The 22,153-nt window shown below is 38.7% G+C and overlaps 1 long non-coding RNA gene across 1 annotated transcript; it reads right to left on the minus strand.

The window, feature by feature from the left end:
• Positions 1–7,253: 7,253 nt before the first annotated feature.
• LOC139796694 (uncharacterized) lies at positions 7,254–15,686 on the minus strand. Its single transcript, XR_011726100.1, has 3 exons — positions 14,487–15,686; positions 10,958–11,108; positions 7,254–9,624 (listed from the first exon to the last, which is right to left on the minus strand). It is a non-coding gene; the product is annotated as an uncharacterized lncRNA (long non-coding RNA).
• Positions 15,687–22,153: the final 6,467 nt, after the last annotated feature.

Below are 22,153 nucleotides of genomic sequence, written 5' to 3' on the forward strand. Positions count from 1 at the left end.
ACCGTGGTAGCAATTCAAAAGTAGCAGGGATGTGTTACACGAAACACTTAGTTTGTGTATTCTGTGGTTAATACACTGTGTAAGTGCTTACAAATGGAAAAAAAAAAAAAAAAAAAAAAAAGCCACTGCAACAACCTGAGGTGATAATTACAATGATCGTGTGATTACTTTAAAAATGTAGCAGAGGTTCTGTACTCCCAGTTATATTCTGATAGAGGTAAGAGGCACAGGTGGATAGCTATTGCTTTGAGTCTTACTATCAAACTGAATCTCTCCCTTTGTCCACTTGCCCTTGGGAGAGTACCTGGAAAACTGGCAAAAAAGGTAAAAGCAGTCAGAGCAGAAGATGCTGATAGAGATGAACAAGCCCAGATCACTCTCAACCTTCAAAGACATAAAAAAAAAGGAGAGAGAAATCAAAGTTGAATGTGACGATAAGGAAGGAAAAGGAAGACCGAAAAGTTTGCTGACAAAGTACAAGTGGAAAAGCAACGCAGGGTTTCCAGAAATGATTATTTATTAGCAAGGATTACAAATGCTGGTGGCATCTGACTGCAAAGAACTGCAGCATCGTTACAGAGAGAAATTATTGACATCAGTGATTTAGTTGTCATGATATCCCCAGGCCAAGACGTGGGCAGCAGCCAAAAGCTAATGAGTACTCGGGACACAGGGCATGATCTGTTGGGCTTCTCGTGCACAGCTGTGAAACTAAGGCCGTGGGACTAAGTTTATTTTCATTGCAGTATCATTTACAAAGGCTTTCCAAGCTAATTCCTTTCCGGCAAAAGGCATTTTCTTTTTCCATGTCAAAAGAAAGCTATGGTATACAACACAGGCTAACATTGTTTAGACTCAAGTCAAATTTGTTTTTACATTTGAATGATCTGCCTCTTAGCCTAAAGGCTCCTCAGCATTTGCAGTGCTATATTAGATTAAAACTGCATTGTTTAAAATATTCAGAGGGCCTACATACTCTGCAGAATCTGCAAGAGGTCAGCCTTGCTGGGAACTTGGTAGAAAAACAGGAAAGTGGTATCAGACTGGCATTTCTAGCATAAGCATTCTGATTACTACCAAGATGCATTTACATGGTTTAATCTTTCTCTTATTCTAATAAAAACTGCCTGCCAACTTGCATGGTTCATACTCATATCCAATATGCACAGTCCTGATCATCCCAAAGTCTGTGTCAAAACTCCCTCGGGCTCATCTTTGTTTACTCTCAACTCCTTTCCATTGCTTTAGCCATGTCAAAGAAGACAGAAAATAGGTATCAGTGGGATTTGTGCATATATTTATTTTTATTTTTCACTGTCATTAATATAAGGAGCTTTTAGTTTAAAGGAAGCCTATTTGGTTATAAATGGAGATGTAAATCACATCTGCACTTCTGGAGAGGTACTAGAGATCTATTGATTTTTCTTGGTTTATCTGTAATAAAAGCATCTCCCTGTGCATTGGGTGGAAATGGAAAATAACATTACGTGTATGATGTCATTGTTTGTGTTAATTATTCTTCAGAATAATCAACAGCCAGGTTTCTAGGTTAAAGGGGATCTATTTCCAGTTTCAGTGCAGCCAGCTTCATACCTATCTGGTCTCTCAAGCCTTAGGTAAGTGTTTAGGCCAATGGGCTCTAAAATGGAATTGTTCCAAGAAGGAAGTCTTAGAGATCCAGAATTCTGGATAAGATACTCACCTAGGGTGATGAGCTGGGTTTCAAGTTGCTGCTTTTAGTCACCCAATACAAATGGTTGCAGAAGACTTTCCTGCTGAGTTCCTAAATTATTGTGGTTATTTCCTGTTCTAGTTGATGCAATAAACCTTTCTGAAAGGTCTGAACTTTTGCAGATTAGAAAGCTCTTTGTCACCCACCTCTCAAGTTACTGGGGCTTTTTTTTCTGATTTTCAACTGGTTAGCCTGATCCCCTTACTTTAATTATAATATAATCAACATAATGGATTAGAGTCAGACTGCAGCAGTGTATCATAAAATGAAAAGACCTGTGTCACAGATTTTCTCTACAGCAGTGTGTAAACATTCCTTGTGGGTCTTAAATGCACTTTGAATGAGCTCTTTGCATATATGTCTGTGCACAAGTAACTGAAAAAATATTGCTGATTATATAAGTAAGAACCCTTAAAAATGCATTGGTCAAGAGTCAACAGATTCTTTTGATGAGGGGTGCACAGACCAAGGACTCTGCCAGTGAGGATTTGTGCCTTTAAATTGCTTTCTTTTAGAAGAGTTTTATGGAAATTTTATGCTCGGGACCCAAATCCTTGTTTGTTATTAGAAAGGAATGAGAAGTTCCATCTGTTGCTTTTCCTAACTTCAGCTGTATAGAGCTTGACTGATCCTAAATATTTACCTTTTAAAAAAGAATGCAAAAAGAGTTTTGCTTCCACAAGGCAGTGGGTAATTCCTGTGCCACACAGAGAGCAGATGTGGGGAGAGAAATGATCCTTACCCTTAGGTGTCTGAGAAAAAGCTGGATTTCCACTTTAACTGTCCCCTCTGACTCTCTTCTCCTTGCTGGGACCTGCAACATAATGAAGTCACATTCAGAGATCAGTGCTGCCTGGAGGAAATAAGGGTCTAATTGATAAGATTAGGGCTGGGATATGAGCCAGTACACCACAGAAGAGGATGTTGCTCAGAGCAGAGCTGTCCCTTTTGGCCAAGTTATTCAGCTTTTGCTGTTGACAATAAAGAGTTTGAATTTATTACAATAATTCTCTGTTTTGATGTTTTCAAGTACACTTTTTAGTACACATCTAGAGGGCTTATCTTTTGAAGAAACATAAATAAGAGAGTTTTCCTGCCATACTTTAACACAAGTCACTGCTTCTGAACCCTGGTAGAGTCCTTCTGTCAGCTGGAATGTGAACTGGCCAAGCTGTAAACACTGGGTAAAACATTAAGTAATAAATCTCTAAGGACTAAGAATCTGAAAACTGAAAATTCAGTTCATGATGATGAAGTTACAGAATAGGTACGTCTGGAAAAGGCATTTTTACAAAAAATAATGCACTGGATGAATGGGTAACATTCTGGAACAGAAAACTGCCTATGTTTAGTGAATTGTACAAGAGCAGCATTCTGATATATTCAGTCACTAAAAACTGTGTAATAATTGGGTATTGTGGTGACTTGAAAACTGTCAAACATTTATTATTTATAAGGCCCAAAGTAGGAGTATTGCAGGTATTAAAGTGGCAGCTCTCATGTGGTCTGAATTATTGGGTTCAGGCCAGGTTTTAGTTGGCAGATGTGCCATTCCCATTACTGGTGATCCCAGTAAACAGGAAAAGGATTGAACAAAACCAGCTGGGATGAGTAGTTGGACCTGTGCTTAGGAAAGTGAATATATTGCAAATGAGTATTTTGGAAAAGAGGAAATGAGTGTATTGGACTGATGCTTGGAAAAGTTTTCTGGGCCTTTGAACAGTAGAGATCCAGCAAAATGTTTCTGTTTGTGTTTTTTTCCTGTCTGTAACTCCAATGTGATTTTAATGGCTTCCTTTTCTTGTCATTCTTGATTCTGGCTGGGGACCTCAAGAGTCAAATTCACTCTCAAGCCAACAGCCAGCACACCCTGCACACTGAGAGGATCCTTCATAAGGGGACATATGGAAGACATCAGTAATGCCACAGACCTGGTGCTGGATGCCAGCGTGGGTCTGCAGCTCATTCTACAGATTTTTTATGAAGGAAGAATTGGATGGGTCTCTTCTGATCAGTACAAAGCTGTCCTCACTCTGCTCTTCTGTGAGACAGCTACAGTGCACTGCTAGTCTGGCCACTTCTTGCTTTGTTTTTGCAAACAAAATTGTGACCAGCAGACAGTGTTCCTCTCTACAAAAACTGAGAGTCCATAGTGCATCAGGCCCCAAAATAATCAAATCATTTAGATTTTGCATTAGACTGGAAACAGAAGACTGAAGTTGTATGGTTTTAAAGCCTGTTGGTAAAGAGAGAGAAAGACTGTTGAGCATCTCAAGGTTGGAACAACTGATGGAAGTGTGGCAGAATTTAAACCTACTGTAAAATTTATTTCTGTTACATTCCACTGATTCCATGCTACAGGAGAAGTCTGGCATCATCTTCCACTTTCAGATTAAAAAAAAAAAATTGTTCTATAATTAATTATTTGCCTAAATTTTTTGTTTAAAAAAAATGAATCAAAATTACGTTAATTTGCCCTGTTATAGAGTTCCATGGGAAATTCTTCTTTTTTCTTTTTGCAGAGCTTAAAAAGATCTCTAAGTGGAAATGGAGAAAAGTTTAATTTGGTAGTACAATTCTTGTTGATGGAATTGGAAACAAAGGAAAACATTCCCTATGAAGATTTATCAAATAATCCATGTTAAAAATACTTCAAGCTAGAACTTGTTCCTAATGATTACAAGATAATACTATTTTTAAAAACAAAATTTTATTGCAAGGATCTGTAGTATTTTGAAGCATCAGTGCTCCACAGACTCCATTTGCAGATAGCTGATGGGAAAGGAAGAATTCTCCCATCTCCTTCTCTTGGCAATGTATTACGCTGAAGCTTTGAGCCCACAAAGACCAGGGATTTTTGTTTTATTTTTTGTTATCTATTTATGAAGCCCCTGATTTTAAAAAAGGAAAAGAATAAGGAAGCTCTCCAATTGCTTTTTAGCAACAGAGATAATGATTATTCTAGGTTCCTACCTGGCTTTACTTGTAAAGAAGCATCAGGAGTTGCTTACATAATGGCTGTATGAATAACCTTAATGCTCAGTTGAGGGGAGATTCAAATTTAGGCTGGCAGGATTTCAAGGACTGTTTTCTGCTTCAGTACTCCAAGCTCATCCTCCTCAGGTATGCTTGCTTTTTGTGTTCAGGGCTGTTTGTTGGAGGGGCAGGTAGTCCTGGGCTTACAGGTTGCACTGGAGGTTGTTTGTGAATAGCATTCTGCTTCCTTTCAGTGGCACTTTCTCAAGCCAAGGATCTTTTTGTTTTTTGCAAGGAGAAATTAAGAAATTACTGCTGCAAACTAAACGTTTGGGGATCAGTAACCTTAGCACTGATTGTGAGGAAGAGCAGGGGTTTTTTTCATGGTTGTAGTCATGATTTTGACTTTCATTTCTTCTTCTTGCTAAAGGAACTGAAAATGTGGGCAACCTACTGCATTTCTAAGGTGGTTTTTTTTCTGGGATGTCTGAATACCCCATAATCTTTAAGGAATGTTACAATACCTGATGGAAGTTCATTGTTTTCCTAGTCAGGCAGAGAACATGGCCAAATATTTTTTAAGTGATTTGACTTGTGTACTGCAGGGAATAAGTGGGTTTCTGCTCCCATTTTCCTGGCTGGCCAGTGGACTGACTCCTCTTGCCCAAGTTTGACTGCAAGAGCTGTTGTAGCTTTTTGCAAGTCATTTTGCTGCTTATTTGCATATTTAAGAAGAATTTAAAGAGTTTCTAAATCTGACTGCAAACAGAAAAAAGGAACACAGTCACCTATGATTAGATGTTGATGTTTGATACTTAACTTTGAATGCAGCATTAGAATAAAATACAGCAAATTTGTCTCCCCTTGAGAGAACAAAGTTATAATGAAATTAAACAGATGAGAAGTATTGCTTGTCATTCTTTCTTAAGAAACAGAACAAAATCATGTCAATAAAACTGAAAAATTAATTGCAAAACAAGAGGGAAATATTACTAAGAGTGATCTCCTCTGTGCCTTTCTGCACACAGATTTTGTTCCTGCTGTGATGTAATTCAATGATGATTTTTTACCTGGGACTTCAGAGAGTATGGTACCATGGGAATGAAAATAAATCACATCTTTAGAGAGCACAATCAAATTCTGAAGCTGAAATTTAGGCATAAGTTTCAAATATTTCTGGAAAAAGAAAAAAAAAAATTTCAGTGTATCAAGGTGCCCAAGTTTAAGAGCTGCTTAGTGTAGCACTGGCCTGAGAACAAAGTTAACTTTCTGATTATAAGAGCAGAACTATTTGGCAAAGCATCTAATAATTAGGATTATGAACAAGTTTTGCCCAGATAGAGGTGCCTTGAAGTTCCCTAAAATGTCTGTGCTTGGTGTTTCTCTGACTGGCTCTTCAGATGTCCATATATATCTTGGTAGAAAATTCCAGGCATGAGAATTGGTTCCGAATTTTGCTGTTAGAATCTGGGCCTTACCTCAGCAATTCCTGTGAAAACAGAGTAAATATTGTTATGAGTGGTCATATTTCTAAACAGAAACAAAACAAAGACCACCCAGATGTGCATGCATCTCTATTTCATCTGTATCACAGGATGAATTGGGCAGGTCAGTCACAGGGTGGTTTGGTACCCATGCAGATCAGTCCCAAGTTGTTCTGGCTACATCTTGAGTTTGAAATTTACCTGGCTGTACTGATTTATTTTACTGCCTTCTAAGAAGTAGGTTGAGAGCTGTGATGCTCTAGGAAACATCTCCCTAAAGCAGAAATGTGTCACCAGTGGAGCAATGGGCTTAAAGACACCCAGCTGCCCACTTGTGGCTATGGGGCAGAGCTCCTGTTGATTCATTTCTTTCTTTGACTGCATCCTTATGATTTTAGTACAAGTAATACAGTGCTTTTCATCTTCTTAGGTGATTAATTTATACATATAAATGTGTGTGTGATTCCTGCATTCAGAAGTTGGAGCTGAGAACTCGAAGGGAGCTGGAAGGCCTTTTCAGTTTTGAAAGCAAAATCTTCTCTCCCTGAGGGACCTGTGTCCTCTGAGCTTGGGACATTTTAGCTGCTAAGATCAAAACAAATTCACTGGGATTCCAAGTCTGCCCATGCTGAGATGCAGTGCTTCAGTTAATGGCATAACTTGGCTCAGCATGGTTTGGTTGCTTGGGGGTTTTTTTAGTGTCTCATTTGTATTTCTCATTCTCTTGGGAAAATGACACCATAAACGATTTTCTTATTTATTATTCTTTGCTCTCCCTCCTGCCATCCCTTGTAATAATTCATGGCTGTATTTTCATGGTGCTTAGATTTTTTTTACATTTTTAAGGGATGGTCTCAGTCACAGACACTTGGCCCTTGCTTTTATCTTTGCAGCAATCTGACAGAAAAAATCAGCTTTTCTTCTCTGTACCAGTCAAAGCATATGTGAATATCCCTGAACAGAGTATCTGAAACAATAAGCTAAGGCAGAAGGCAAAGATAGCAGTGATCCTGAGAGTCAGTCAAGCATGATCATTCAAAGCTTGGAAAGATGTTGCTAAATATTTGCTGGATGGCTTATTTAATTGCAGTTACAGAGGGACATTTTGTAAATACTGGAGGTGGCCATGAGGTGGCATATGCAGCCTGGGAAGGGGCTCTGAAACTACGCTGAAATCTGTGCCCGTGGCTTTTCTGTGGATTAGGAGGCTGCAGAAAGGGCATGAACTGCTGGGAGTAATTCCCAAAAAGGAGTCTGAAGCATCTCTGAGAGATGACCTCGTGTGAGATGTAATTAGATTCTGTCTGGTCTTTTCTCAATGAGTGAGGAAAAGCACAAATACACTGAGTCAGTCTGTCCAGGGCAGGGCACAGAAGGGTAAAACACCAGACATGATGTGTGACTGTCATTGCAGGGGCTTAGGAATGATCAAATTTTCATCAAATTTGAAAAAGGCATAGAAGTCTTAAAGGTAATTAAGTCTTTATGATTTTTGTAGAAATGTGGCTTAAGCTAAATTAGGGCACCTTTCCTTCTCCTTCCTGCAAAAAAAAAGGGTTTGCTCAGCTTATTGAGGGTTCATTTAGCATCAGCTGACAGGGCAGTCAACATGGACATCAAGAAAGTTTGTCAGAGGGATGGTCAAAGATTTGATTATGAGGCAATTAAACACAGTTTCTAGCAGACCTGTGTTACAGAAAGATGATTTCCTGTCTTAATTGCTATTAATTTCCTAATTGGACCTCTCTCGTTTTACTCTCAGTATATTTATTCTTCAATTAAAAATTAGAAAGTTTACAAATTTCAAATGCCTTTTATTTTATATAGCTCAAAGCCCTGTGTCTGTTTTCTACATGCAATCCAGTTGTGGCAGAGGGACAGAGATGCACAGAAAGCTTTATTCTGTCTCATGATTTGGAATGTGGTGATGAAGTTTTGCACATGGAACCAACAACCAAGGTCAGGCTTCAGAATGCTTGCTTAAATGAAAAAACTTCAATATTTTCACTGGCTAAGGCCAATATTTCAGTACAATAAATGTACTGTGTAGTTATTTGTTATTCAGCTTGGCCCATGACCTAAACCAAACAAAAAGTTAAAAATTTCAGGGTTTGGGCTTGATTCTAATGTTGTTTACATTTACTTAACTTCACTAGAACTTGTGTTCCTCTGCCTATCAGGTATTATGCAATGTGAATTACAATTATTGGGCTGAATGCTAATTGATTTTCATATTCTGTAAAGGACAGGTAGTTTCAATGAATAATTTTGAGAAGAATGCATCTGGGAATGGACACAGCCAAAACTATCATCCTTACCTTGTTTTAAAGAAGAGGGGAATAACAGCTTTCTTCTTATTTTATCAATGTGCCATCTTTCAGTGATCTGCATTTGCAGTCAGACACAAGCCATTTTCTTCTGACTTTGCCTTTTCCTAAGGAACTGCTCAGATCCACTATTCCCAAAGTGCTCTCTCATAAAGGAAGAGTTGCCAGTCCCGTAGGATCAGCAGCATCTGTTCCTTCCTCCTGTGAACCATCTGACTGTCTGGCTCATCTTCTTACTCAGGTCACTTTTATTTCAGGAAGAAGTTGGAGAATAAATAATCTTCAAATATAAGACAAAGAGTCACTGTAGCCTTTACTGGTTTTCACTGGGCTCCAAGATCCTTCACTATTTCTTATAGTCTTCTTATGGTCTTCTGGTCTACCACCAGGACAGTATTTCTGTTTGCCCTCTGTCAGCTGAAGATTTTTCATTTTAAAGGCAGCCATGAAGTATTAGAGAATCTGGCTGCATGTCTGGTAAAATTGTAATTTCTGATCTACTTTTGTCCTTGGTTTTGCATTGGAGTGGGAACAGCTGAGCACACTGCAGGACATCTCTAGACTTAAAAACACTTCAAAATCTTACCATCAGCTTTAATGAATATACTTCCTTAAATAGTATTTATGACCTGCTGAAAATTTTAGCTGGTTTTTTTGGTTTTTTTTTAAGGAACATTTACTAGCAAAAATATTCTTGCATTGTGAAGTGTGCTCACAAGACAGGACTGGGCTGGGATGCACACAGGGGAAGAGACTGGGGGATTTATCCAGGATCAGGAATACTGTGATACTATTATCAGCCCACAGTTTTGGTGCCTGTTGGCATTGTCTCCAGCCTGAATCACAGTCTTACAGCAGTGCCACTGTGTCACCCATCTGACCTTTATAGTGGTCATTTAATTCCAGTTAAGCCTCTTCAAAGACTAAATGTGTCTGATTATTTTAACCCAAGGGGTTTTTTTGCAACACTTGGCCATACATCCATTTTCAAACCTGCATTTTCTTGCAGCCCAGCTGGGAATAACCACTCATAACCACTGTGATCACTCTTGAGGGCATCAGAGGATTAAGCAAACTGCAGTTCTTCAACCTGAGGTGGAACAAGCTGAAAAAGGCAAAGATATAAACATGTTATATAAACACACTCCCAACATATTCACTCTTAATGTCACACATAAGGCCCTTGTAGTGTCAGAAGCCTTTTGATTGTGTCATGGCATCTTTTGACATCTCACAGAACCTTCACTTCTTTTTGTAGTCGCAGCCCAACCAAATGAATAAGCCATGTGGCATTTTTGCTCAGATTTTACTGAGGCCCAATTCCTTCCTTTTTCAGTTCCCTTAAGAATTTAAATTTACCCCTGGTCTTTGCCAGATACCAAAAACCAAGTCCTGGCTTTAATTTTGCTGTCTCAGCTGCACTGGATAAGAGATGGGAGCAGAGGCAGTTCCTGGCCTTGGGGTTGTGCATGCTCAGAGCTGTGTGAGAGGATCAGTCCTCAGTCCTTTGACTGACTCTCATCCATTCTTACTGCCCAGCCAGCTTCTGGAACAAATGTTGCTCTCTGTTCTCTATCCCCTTTCAATCAGCACACTTTGACATGATTTAAAGGGCTTAGTCAGAGTCAGCAGAGTTAAACCTGACAAATTTCAGGCACTGGGACTCTTTAAAAAGCTTTTCCAGTGATCATTTAACACTAAATTTAATATTTTGTGCAAGTCAAAGCCAGGGAAACAGGGCACTATCTGAGCAGAACACCTCTCTTAAATAGTTTGAACAAGAAACCAACACAGGAAACAGAATTCACTGGGGCACCCAGGAAGCATCTAAAAAGATGCTGCCTTGTCCATCTGGCCTGTCAGTTAAGCTTCAATGAATCTTTTCAATGCATGCTAAAATATAAAAAAGAAATAATAAGAACTACCAGCTTCTCTCTCTGAAAAATCTTTTAACTTTGCTGTGTCCCCTGCCATCATGCCTGTGTGTCAACATGCTGATTCCAGAATATTACAAATTATTAAACCTGGGCCTCTCCAGGATTTCTTAGGCATCCAAGCCCAAGGTCTTGTTAGCTCAGTTCAGAGCAAAGCAGAAGATCCTTATTGCCTCTCAGAGGATGTTTACCAACAAGCTCATAAGTGACTGCTTTTGTCTTTGGCTGGCAATTAGATCTGCATTCCATTCCCAGAGACAGATATTATTGGTGGGAAGTGTACATTTCATGTATTGTATTTTAAATTAGTGTGCAGTCTAGCACACTCTGTATTCTGAAGATTTATGGTGATGTCCTAAGATTTTACTGACACTTCTAAATGGTTTAAATATTTCTAATGTGTCCTGTGAAGCTGTCTTTGGTTTTTGCTTTTGGTTTTGTGTAATATTTCCAGGTCACAAATGAAACTCCTAGATTATAAAAACAAATACTAAAGCTACTTACATATTAGTAAAGTTCTGCATTATCCCACATGACTCCAGAGGAGTTTATTTCCATCAATGTCACAGAAAATCAGGACAACCAAGACTGGCCCAAAGGTACCTTGTCTCATGTGTTTTCAGCAAGCTACGTGAGCAGGGCTGACACAGTGACTCTGTTGAAGATCACAGTAAAGCTTCAGCTCTTAACATTCATGAGATGACACTAAACAGGAAGTGTTTCTTTTATGTAAACTACACTGGCAATTAAAAAAAAATGTTATAACACTTTACTCCTTTCTTTCTTCCATTGAAGCTTTCATCAGCTCTCACCAATCCTGGTGAAATCCTGATTTCTAATGGAGAAGCTGCAGAAGCATTACAATATATTGTAGGATCAAAGATGACCCAGGTTTGATGTTCTGTTTTGTTGTAAATTATTTCAAGTACTATGGAAAACAAAAGCTTTAGGAATAATTCTGTACCTGTTTTAGGAATATTTCATTTTCTGGTTTTTGTTAAGATAGAAGTTTAGCCCTTGCCCCTGGCTGTAGGTCAGAAATTATTTAATAAACACTGATCTTATTTAATAAACACTGATCTTACAGAGATATTTGCTGGTACCAAACCCTAAATTCTAGCCTGATCTAGCCTACATTCTAGCCTGATCTTGGAAACAGTCATGCTCAAGTTCTGCTGAATTCAGACAGCAAGAAAGTAATTAAGTTTGCCAAATAGAAAAAAATGGAGAGGAAAATAACAGGATAAACCAATAGTTCTACTTAAAGTATCCAGTGCCAAATCCCTTTAACCTGAACTCTTCAGTTGGTAATTTTTTGGAGTATTGTATATAGAGATATGAAGCAGTCCCTCCCAACCCCTGAGCACAGACTTGTTCTACTGAAGCTCTGGATTATATCCCTTAGAACTTCTGAATCCAAGGCTGATTCTGAGTTAACCCACTCAGTGGGTATCGTGCTAATTACAACTCTTATACAATCAAGCACAGTGACAATTAAAACTATGTCTGTTTCTGTGTCTTTGCAGAAAGACCTTAAAAGACTACCTAAAATTATAGACTAGTGAAACAATCAGTTGATGAGCAGGACTGAAGTAAATTATTTTGCCTTAAGAAAGAGCCTTCTCTTTGGGTTACCCAGCACCTTATCAAGTGAGAGGTCTTGGAGTTTCTAAGATCATTCAGCTTCTGGGATTGTTGCTGAGTCAATATTTCAGCCTCTCCTCAGCTGGGACTGTCAGTTTATAACTCGTTCAGCTGCTCATTTTCATGGAATTTGTAAGAAATTGAGTGCTGCCCGTTTGACAGGTTGGGCCAAAGCTCACCAATAGGTTTAAAAATTAGTGTTGAGGCTATCAGATGGACATACAGACAGCACAATCCCCTTAGCCTGGTTTCCTTAAAAAAACTGAGCTGACAAAAAGCCACAAGAGTCAGTGGGTGAAGATCCAAGGTCATCTTAACCTGTTCTGATCCATCAGCTGAAATTATGTTCATCTACCCAGTATGAAAGGTTAAAAGCTCCTCTGTCAGTTCAATTTGTTCCTGGTATAGAGAACAGCTGGAGGAAAGCACAGTTCTGCTGCTAAGTGTGGCATTTCATCCTGTGTGCATTAGGGAATCCATGTTTAGAAAAACTGCCAGGGAAATTAATGTGTTAGCACATGTCAGACATGTTTTGTGACATCAGAGAGAAGGGATTGATAAAGGGCACTATACATACAGTGGAAAAGACAATATTATAGCCAAAAATGTTTGTCAGTCATCATCAAAGCCCTTCTAATGTTAGTGAATATTTAAGGGATTATTTGTCTGGATATTTTGGGCCTTTATTTCAATACAATTTGAATTTTTTTTACTCTCTCTGACCTTTTCTCCACTCTGCAATGACTTGCTAACATCCTGTTGTATTACTGGGGAGTTGTAGTCATACAAACAGGTTACAGGTAGGATTGCTGACAGCCTGGTCTTGCTAGGTGCTTAAAGTCAGATCCTGTGTCAGAAAGGTGTTTCACAACCTGGGCAGCAAAATATGTTTGGTGCTCAGACATTTATTTGTTTCCCTTCAAGATTATTTTAAACAAGAAAATTCCTGAGTTTGTTACTCTAGGATATAGAGAAAAGAACACACAGTTTGTGTACAAAAAGTATGAAGAAATATAAAGTTTGGGTAAATTTAGCAGCAACAATCTGTGTGGTGTCTTGGCAGGCCTCAGGGGAAGCAGAGAATGCAATCCTCCAGCTGAGAAATTGCAGCTCCAGTGCTGTTAGAAAGTAATGAAAACAGCCTAAGAGGTTGTTCCCAAACTGAGCTGGAGTTTCAGTAACAGGATACAGAAGCAACCAGAGCAGACTTGCCTTTGGTGTCTGAATTAAATCCATTGTTTACTGCTGGGAAAAAAACCTGGGAATTTGTTGTGAGAATTTCATAGGAGCATTTTGCATTTCTTACCTCAAGGCCAGCATGTCATGGATCTGGTCATGCTGTACATCTAACTCCTATCTTATTTTCCATGTTACCTGTATTCTTGGTCCCTATTTTTCTTTTTTTTTAATGAATTAAGACCTGTAGAGCTGGTGGTGCAGAGCAGTTTAGAAATGTCTGCAGTATGAACTTACAGAACAGAATAATCTCATTTCTTTCAGTGGTTTAATCTCCCTAATGCCAAGAAGGGTTCACAACAGTGTCTTTTCTATTTTTGGAATAACATTCATTATAAACTAATTTCCTTTGATTGAAAATATTCTTTAATCTCCTTTAATGCCCTGTTGTTTATGGTGTTTTGTAACAAGAGCAATCCACCAGCACAAAGATGATTGCAACCACTGTTTCAGTTTTACAGTGCTGCTGTAGTAATCTCATCCAAAATCAATTAATTGCACCGAACTCTTTTTAAGAGTTTTAAATTGACCAATCATCTTTCTAAAGATCAAATTTCTGAATCAGAAAAATGTAATTGGCAGTTTTGCTAATGTGTTAGCAGAGGAACATTCTGTTTGATTAAATATGTTTCCTTTTGACAGCTATTGTGTCTGAACCACAATCACATTGAATCAGTAGTGCCTGGACAAAAGCTCCCAAATCAGGTAACAAGGAGGCAGGAGTTGGACTGAATGGTGGCATCTCATGGCTCTGGATAACAAGGACTTGCCAAAGGAAGCAAGTACCATGAGCTTTTAAGATATATCTGTATCCCTTCCTTACTCCTCTGAGGAGGAAGACATCCTCAATGTCATTAGCTTTGGATCTCAATTTTCCCTCTCCTAGCTTGAAGAAACTCAGTAAGTTTTTGTTTGTTTGTTTGCTTTGCACACACGTGGGATGGTTGGCACCATGGAGTTGGTTTTTCTTTCCTCAGTTATTTGAGAATTACTTGTTAGGCCACTTCTCCATCAAACTGCTACATAGATGCTTAGATATATATATTTACATTTTTTCACTATCATACAAAGGATTTAATTTGGAGCCTCTGTGCCTTGGATTTGTAGGGGACTGTCTTCTTTGTTCTTGACCCTAATAAGAAAGCTGCCCTACCTTTAATTCTTGCCCTGGCTCCAAGATCCTTCAGATATTGAACAGTAAAATTCTTCACTTCAAGACAACCATGTGTCATTGAAGTGGTCCAAAGCAACATACAAGTAATTCAGAAAGGTTTTGGGTTTTTTTTCTGAAACGGAATACAAATCCATTAAAGATTATTCCATGCATCTACTTTTGCTATATCAGGAAACTACATCAGTCAAGTTGAGGATTTCATGAAGTGTCCTTGCTAGACAAAAGAGTCTCTTTATTTTTTATCTGGATCAAAACTAAATACAAGAGTATGCTCAGTTTACAACCTTTGGTAAAATTATGGAAACTCTCCTTGGACTTCAACAGAATTGAGATTCAGTGTATTTTTGTTACCACTGTAGAGTGGGCTAAATGTAGTGGATTGTTTCCAAACAAAATTCCTATTTTCTTTTATGGATTTTCCTGACTAAAATTACCAGTATTTCCCCCAAAATATACATACCAGTTGAGAGATCTCTAACAACTTCTGACATAGGGCTTATTTTTTAACTTCTGGACAGGAATCACCTAAACGAGAAAAACTTCAAATTATTCAGTCTTAAGGTGTTCTCAAAACATGGAAATGCAGTAAACATTTTGTATGCATTGTTAAATAAATCAGATGAGTATTTCACTTTATACAGTGAATTTTTACTTGTTACAATCATAAAGCATTAAAAATCTCTCCATAACCAGGTCATTTCTATGTTATCTGCTATGACTGCTCTAAGGATCAAGGCTTTGTGTGATCACATTTGCCTCACTGTGCCTGTCTCTGTGATCTTACCACAGTGTGATCAGAAGAACCTCATTTTTCAGCATACTGTTCTTCAGAGTGCTGCAAGATATATTTAAAATCTATGCACTTGCATGTGTATGTTGCAGTGATGGGCTGTCCTTTCAATATTCCAAAGCCAGTCAGGTCTGTGAAGAGAGGTCAAAGAATGTTAAAGTATTTTTGAAATACTTGATTTTATTTTTAAAATGGCTCAATAGCAATCTTGTTTGTTGTTTTGCACATCACTTTTTGAAAAAGTCCTGAAGGGAAATTGCAAGTTTCTTTTATTCCAGCCATGCTTCTGCTTTTCAGTGTAGAACTGTTGGTTTGCCTTTCTTAACCATGGGAAGGAACTATTAGAACACAGTCAAGATGACTCTGGCTTTTCTCATTTTATGAGCACATATCTGTGGGACAGAACTGGGCACAATAAGCAGATATTATCCTGTCCCATCTCTATGCATTGGAAATACTCTAACACATGATGATAAATGAAGATAATATTCCTCACTTATTGCTTTGCTTGTAAACCTGTTGCTTTTTCTTAGCTCCCACTGTCCCTCCTCATCAAAGCACTTGTCTCCATTGCTATGGTTCAGGCTTCTCTGTTCCAAAGCTTCTTTTTGAGAGTGAGATAATCTCCTAATGTCTTGAGATGCAGTTGAATACCATTAGCTGACCACTGTCCCTGGTCATCAAAACCCCATTTTCACTACTATATTTCTACCCTTGCTACTCCTTTTGTTGACAAGGGGTTCCCTGAACAAGCTACCTTCCTGTTTTCCTACAGACCTTGCCCTGAAATTCTCACTGCCTATAAAACCAGAAGAAAGCTTGACAACAGTTTGGCATCTGCTGTGACCACTGTCTGTCACACGGACTAATTTTATTGCTCATTATTTTCATGTGCTCACCCATCTGTCAGTCTGCCTGCATTCATTGGGTGTGCCTCATCTTATTTTACAGCAGAAATTCACTGTACCAGAACTTCTTAGTTGGATTCACTCTTAGGTTTCCTATACAGAAGAATAACAACAGCAGCAGCCAGGAGTCAGAGAGGAGGCTGGCCAAGCACGTGTGTCCTGTGAACAGAACCTTCATTGTCTCCGTGGTTCAGTTTATCACCAAGACCCAGCTCACTGAAAGAGTTTGTTTTCCCACAACAGATCCCTGGGTTTGGTATCACAGCATGAAATTTCTCTGGAGGTTTGTTTGATGAACACAATCCTTTCCTTCCAGCACAAAAGGCTGCATTATGCATTTTCACTATCACTTTCCTCAGCTCAATAGAGTAATGAGGAGATCTAAAGCCTCTTCCCACTCTGTTGTGCAAACCACTTCTCTCTTGGTGTCTCAGACTTGTGAAGCCCAGAAACAGTTCTTTCACACATCTGAAATGTAAATACTAAGGATGGTGAGATGCATCAGTGCAATTGGTTTTATTCTCCCATCCTAATCAACCTGTCCAGTTTTTCCTCAGACTTCCTTGCTTTATGGATAAGAAGCTCTTAGTAGACACCTACACCACAAAGTTATGCTGCTCCTCTTGTCTCCTTAAATTTTTTGTTGCCATGATGCTGTCACCATGCCCAACCACATCTAAGCTGTTGAGGAGCTGCAGATCTACTTGCTGCATTGAATTTTAACCCCTTTGCTGTTATCATAGAATCATAGAATGGGCTGGGTTGGAAGGGACCTCAGAGATCATCAAGTCCAACCCTTGATCCACTCCCACTGCAGTTCCCAGCCCATGGCACTGAGTGCCACATCCAGGCTCTTTTGAAATAGCTCCAGGGATGGAGAATCCACCCCTTCCCTGGGCAGCCCATTCCAATGGCTGATCACCCTCTCCAGAAAGAAATTCTTTCTAATGTCCAACCTAAACCTCCCCTGGCACAACTTGAGACCTCTTGTGCCCTCTTGTCTTGCTGAGAGTTGCCTGGGAAAAGAGCCCAACCCCCCCCTGGCTCCAACCTCCTTTCAGGGAGTTGGAGAGAGTGATGATCTTATGCTTCCTACACCTATGGGTTCTGTCCTTATTGTATTCTTGTATAAACCATTCAGCATAATTATTTTCTTGTAAAAATAAAGCCCTTTAGCAGGATATTATCTTCTAGGTGCTATCAGAATAAGTGCTATTATTTGCTACTGATATTAGTTGTATCTTCACTATTTTGCCAGATCTCAGTCTTCACATTGATAGAGGTCACTGCCAAAACCAGACAGGTTACAATCCCTGTACACTTGGGTTCTGTCTCAGAATTTCCATCTGTCAAAACTGTGTTATCACAGATTTCTGTCTGGCTACATTAATATCTCTGTTTGCAGACATGGGACCTTAGTAAGTTGGTGAAACACATTTTCCCACTCGAAGCTACAATGTTTGTATACAGAGTTCAAAGCACTTTTTGGATGGAGTAATTTCATGTGTAAATGTTTTGTTTCAAAACTGACCTGTGCTTTTATTCATTGGACATCACTTAAATAAAATTGTAGCAGGGTGAGTAAAACAATAGAAGCATGTTAGGACTGTATCTTTAGAGAAATCTGTTTTGTATTCAGGTTCAGTGAAGATGTTATACCTCATTAGCTACAACAGAACTGAGCCATTTTCTCATTAGATCATTCAAGTGGAACAACACAAAAGATTTTTCAAGTTTGTCAGTTGCATTTTAGTTGTGCTTTTTAAAAGTGCTTGTTAGAAAGCAAGAATTGAAATCGTATGGTGTTGTTTAAGCTTAAAAAGTGCTTTTGATCTTAAGCTTCAAAGGAGATTTTCCCAACAGAAAGTAGGTTAGCACTCTATTTACTACTGTTTTACATAGACACCAGAACATTGTACATAATAATAATATTTTCTTTTTTCATGTCAATGATTAAAATTATTTTAACAATATCACTGCTGAATTAGAGATGATTTGCAGGAGTCAATCAATCACAGTTATCATTGTACTGTACACACTTTTAACAAAATTAAAAAATTAGCACAGACTAGCACACAGCCTTAAAGCAGTTGCTACAGGAAGTGGTGGTCATATAGTGAGACCTATGAACCACTGACTATTTTAAAATAGATATATAATATCTATATTATATAATATATTTATATCTATATTATATATAATATATATATATATATATAATTCCAAAGCTAAATTTTTACCAGCCCCCTGCCAGCCATCCCCTGTAGTAGGTTTACATGTGAAAGTGTCTGGTGTTCCATCTTTTTCAGCAAAAGCAGCCTCAGTGCATTACAGCAGCTTTGTTCTTGAAGTGGTTACAATTTTGTGCCAAGCATTTGAGTTTCACAGCTACCAGTGCTTTTTAATATACACAACTTGAATAGCTTCTGTGTTTGACAGTTTATCTAGAAAGTGCAATAGTCAAATCTTAAGCTCACAACAATGATTTGAAAAGAGTTCTTTACTCACAAAAGGTTTATCATTACTCTTTATATTCCTGCAAAATGAAAAAGATGTCTTTATCATAAAAAGCACGATGTGTAATCTTCATTTTTTGTTTTTTCCTTTTCTTATGAAGAGTTTTTCAGTTGCAAACTCTACAGGGCACTCTGGATTTCCTGCACAGTCAGCAAGTGTTACAAGACATCATAACAAGTGGGAATCTGAATAAAAACATCAGCCATTTATTTGGCTCTGATCTTACATTTGGTCGTGAACTTGAAGAGTTTCTACTGAATAAATCAAATAAAAGCAAACATAAACAAGCAGAATTATGTACTCCTGAATACTTAACAGTTACACTTCCTCATGCTACATTAAAATGTTATTGCCATGTGGAGCATTTTTAACAAGGACATTCTCATCTGAGTATCTTGCAAGTCTGTGAGTTTCTCACAACCTACCTATCAGTCAGTTCTTCACCCTAGGATGGACCTTCAGAATCAGCCTGAATCATTGATTGAGGATTTAAGCCTTTTAATACTTTCAAAATCTTCGGGTTTGTTTTTGTTTGTTAGTTCATTTGGGTTTTTTTTAATTTCTAAATCAATTTTAGTCTGCAAACTATGCTAGACACTGAAAGGATGTAATGTTCTGGTGAGGGAAATTAAGAAGAAAAGAAGAATGAGTGCAGCACTTGATGCTTGGCAGTTGGGGTGACGCTGTGCAGGGAGAATATCCCTGTGTGTCTGTCTTACAGATAAACCTCAGAACCCTGGAAGTTCAACAAATAATCCTTGAAGGACCTGTGTTGAAGCAACTCTTAGGCAAGCCAAAGGAGCAACAACCAATTTTCTAAACTAACAGAAAATGCAGGCAGGTGAGGCTGTTGTCAGCCCTAAACACTGCTGCCTCTTTCCTTTCTTTTTGGTAGAGGGGTTGTAGCCAAAGCAGTTCTCTTCATACATTGGGGTTTTTTTCTCATATTTTTTTTACCTTAGTTCCCAGATTCCCCAGAAATGTTTACTCTTTCTTCTGTTAAAACTTGCATTGCATCTTAGAAAACACCTAGACAATAATTCTGAAGTTAGAATCACTATAGAATAAAATTAACCCAGCTGTTTAACACAAATAAGATGGTATCTCCCAAATCCATACTTAACCCTGTTTTATCACTAACACAGGACTTACTGATTTGGTCGTTTGTTTGGTTTGTCTGTCTGTTTTCTGTTGCATGAAGTCTAGGTTTGTTTAGGAATTAAAACTGTTAAGTAAGGAAACAGAAATGCAAGGGTAAAGTTGTTAAGTTTATCTAATAATTGTGACACAAATAGGAGTATCTTGCTATTGCTCCTTCCAGCAGCTGGAATGTTACACTAACATTCTGTACTGTAGCAAACATTACAACAGGGAAGTGAACAAAGAAGTCTGGCATTAGGAGGACTTTTACATTTCCATCTTGATTACCAATATTTACTACCTAAGGAGATTGCCTTCAAATCAGTTGTGTAAATCACTGAGGTGATTCTTTGTTTCATCAGTATGCATTGTTGCTTTTTGTGTAAGTTTGTGTAAGTCCCAAACAAGCATTTATCTTAGGCATATGCACAAAGGTTATAGGAGTAAGTTTCTAAAGGAAGATAAATACATCCTATATATATATATGGGGGGTTGGAACTAGATGATGTTTAAGATCCCTTCCAACCCAAGCTATTCTATGATTCCATGGTATTTTTTGTGACTGGTATCACCAAACATCTAGAGGGGAAACACTTTAAATAAACCTCATTTAAGCCAGGCAGTCCCATGCTGACTCAGATGTTGCCAATGGGAAGCAGTGCTTAGAGGAAGTGACATTACTCAGCAGGATTGGTTCCTACAAAACTAAATCCCCCCATGGCCTTGATCTTCACAGGACTGGATTCTACCTTCACTGCACACTGCCCAGGATTCTCTAGTACTTCTTTTAAACATTTGTTTTATTGTTTTTCCTAGATGGTCTGAAAGGTTAGTGTTAATTTTACTTACAAGTAGGTGGCAGGCAGTAGGTGAGAAGGTTGTTCCCAGACCTCAGGCACTCAGGTTGTGGTCAGATCCCTTTCCAGGCTGGGAAGTCTCGGGTCTGGAGTGCGGTTTGCAGGACAGCCACGAGGTGTCTTTGTCGTACTGCTGATTGACTGCATCAGGGATGCTGAGGGTGACAGGGACTCGTCCCCTCGCTTCAGGCAGGTTAAATGGCAGATTTGCACTAGAATAAAGCAAAGATTTAAACACTATTCTTCATATTTCAAGGCAAGGGAAGACCCCTTGCAGGTTTTTGCGCAGCTCAAGGGGAGTTTATAAGCACAGCACAGCCAGTGGGTCAGATTCTTTTTATTTCCTGATTAACTGAAGCCCTGGTTTCTTGGGAAATGGGTCTGAGCATGGCTGGTTTGTTGTTTATACAGACAATTTGGATCACTTTGTGCCTAAAGGTCACTGCTTGGCTGTCACCTGCTGCCAGTCAGGTTTGCTCATTGCTGCTGAGCAAGGACACAGCAGTGTCAGGGACAACAATTTGTACCTCTGAGGTAGTCCCAAAGGAGAAAGAAGCACATGTGGAGCTGAGGTAAGCAGAGGAACAACAAAAAACAGAAGAAAACCTCTTCTGAGTGAGCTGCTTGCAAAAGTATTACATGGAGGAAGAAGAAGAGTAAGACTGCTCAGTATGTTGTACTCCTGACCTTGTGTGGCTGAGCTCTCAGTGCCAGCTGCCCACAGGTCACAGGTAGAGCTTAAGGCAAGACTAAAAAATTGGCCTTACCTAGAAATAAGGAAGAAGAAAGGGATAAGAGTGAGCTGAGACTGTTCTATGCAGAGGCTGCTTAGTGCAGCTTTTTTGTTCTTGTGTTCTCCATGTAATTTTGGATCCTATGGAAGGCCCCTTGTATAATCCTGAGTAGAAATATCCTGTACCTCAGAGCAAACAAAGCTTCCTAAAGGTCTTGGAGTTTGTGTGGTGTGCTGCTTCCATCTGAGATGGAACTGCTGGACTGTTACAGGAGAATAGCTTTTATTTCTGCAGGTTGTAAAAAAAAAAATGTGAACATAAATAAGAAATACATGCACACCCCTTACAGCTTTGCTTTCTTTTAATTCTCTGAACTTATTGGATTGTGTGTAATATTCTTTCACATTTCCTTTTCTTTCAGGGATTTTAAATTCCACTTTTGTCTACTGCTAAGACTCTTTTATGAGTAGAATTTTATAATGGAAGCATAATTCTGTTGGGGGGGCTTACTGCACTCCATTTCAATACATTTTCAGTCTCTCCTGGTTTAGTAAAAAAAATCCCCCAGTGAATAACAGTAGAATTAAAGATAGTTAAATGCAGTAGCACCATAAATATACAGGGCACCCAATATATTACACAGCTTTTAGAAGAGATGTCTTCATGTCCAGAAGACATACTTACAACACTGGAACACATA

The sequence above is a fragment of the Heliangelus exortis genome, chromosome 5 (assembly GCF_036169615.1).
Source record: "Heliangelus exortis chromosome 5, bHelExo1.hap1, whole genome shotgun sequence".
Lineage (NCBI taxonomy): Eukaryota > Metazoa > Chordata > Aves > Apodiformes > Trochilidae > Heliangelus > Heliangelus exortis.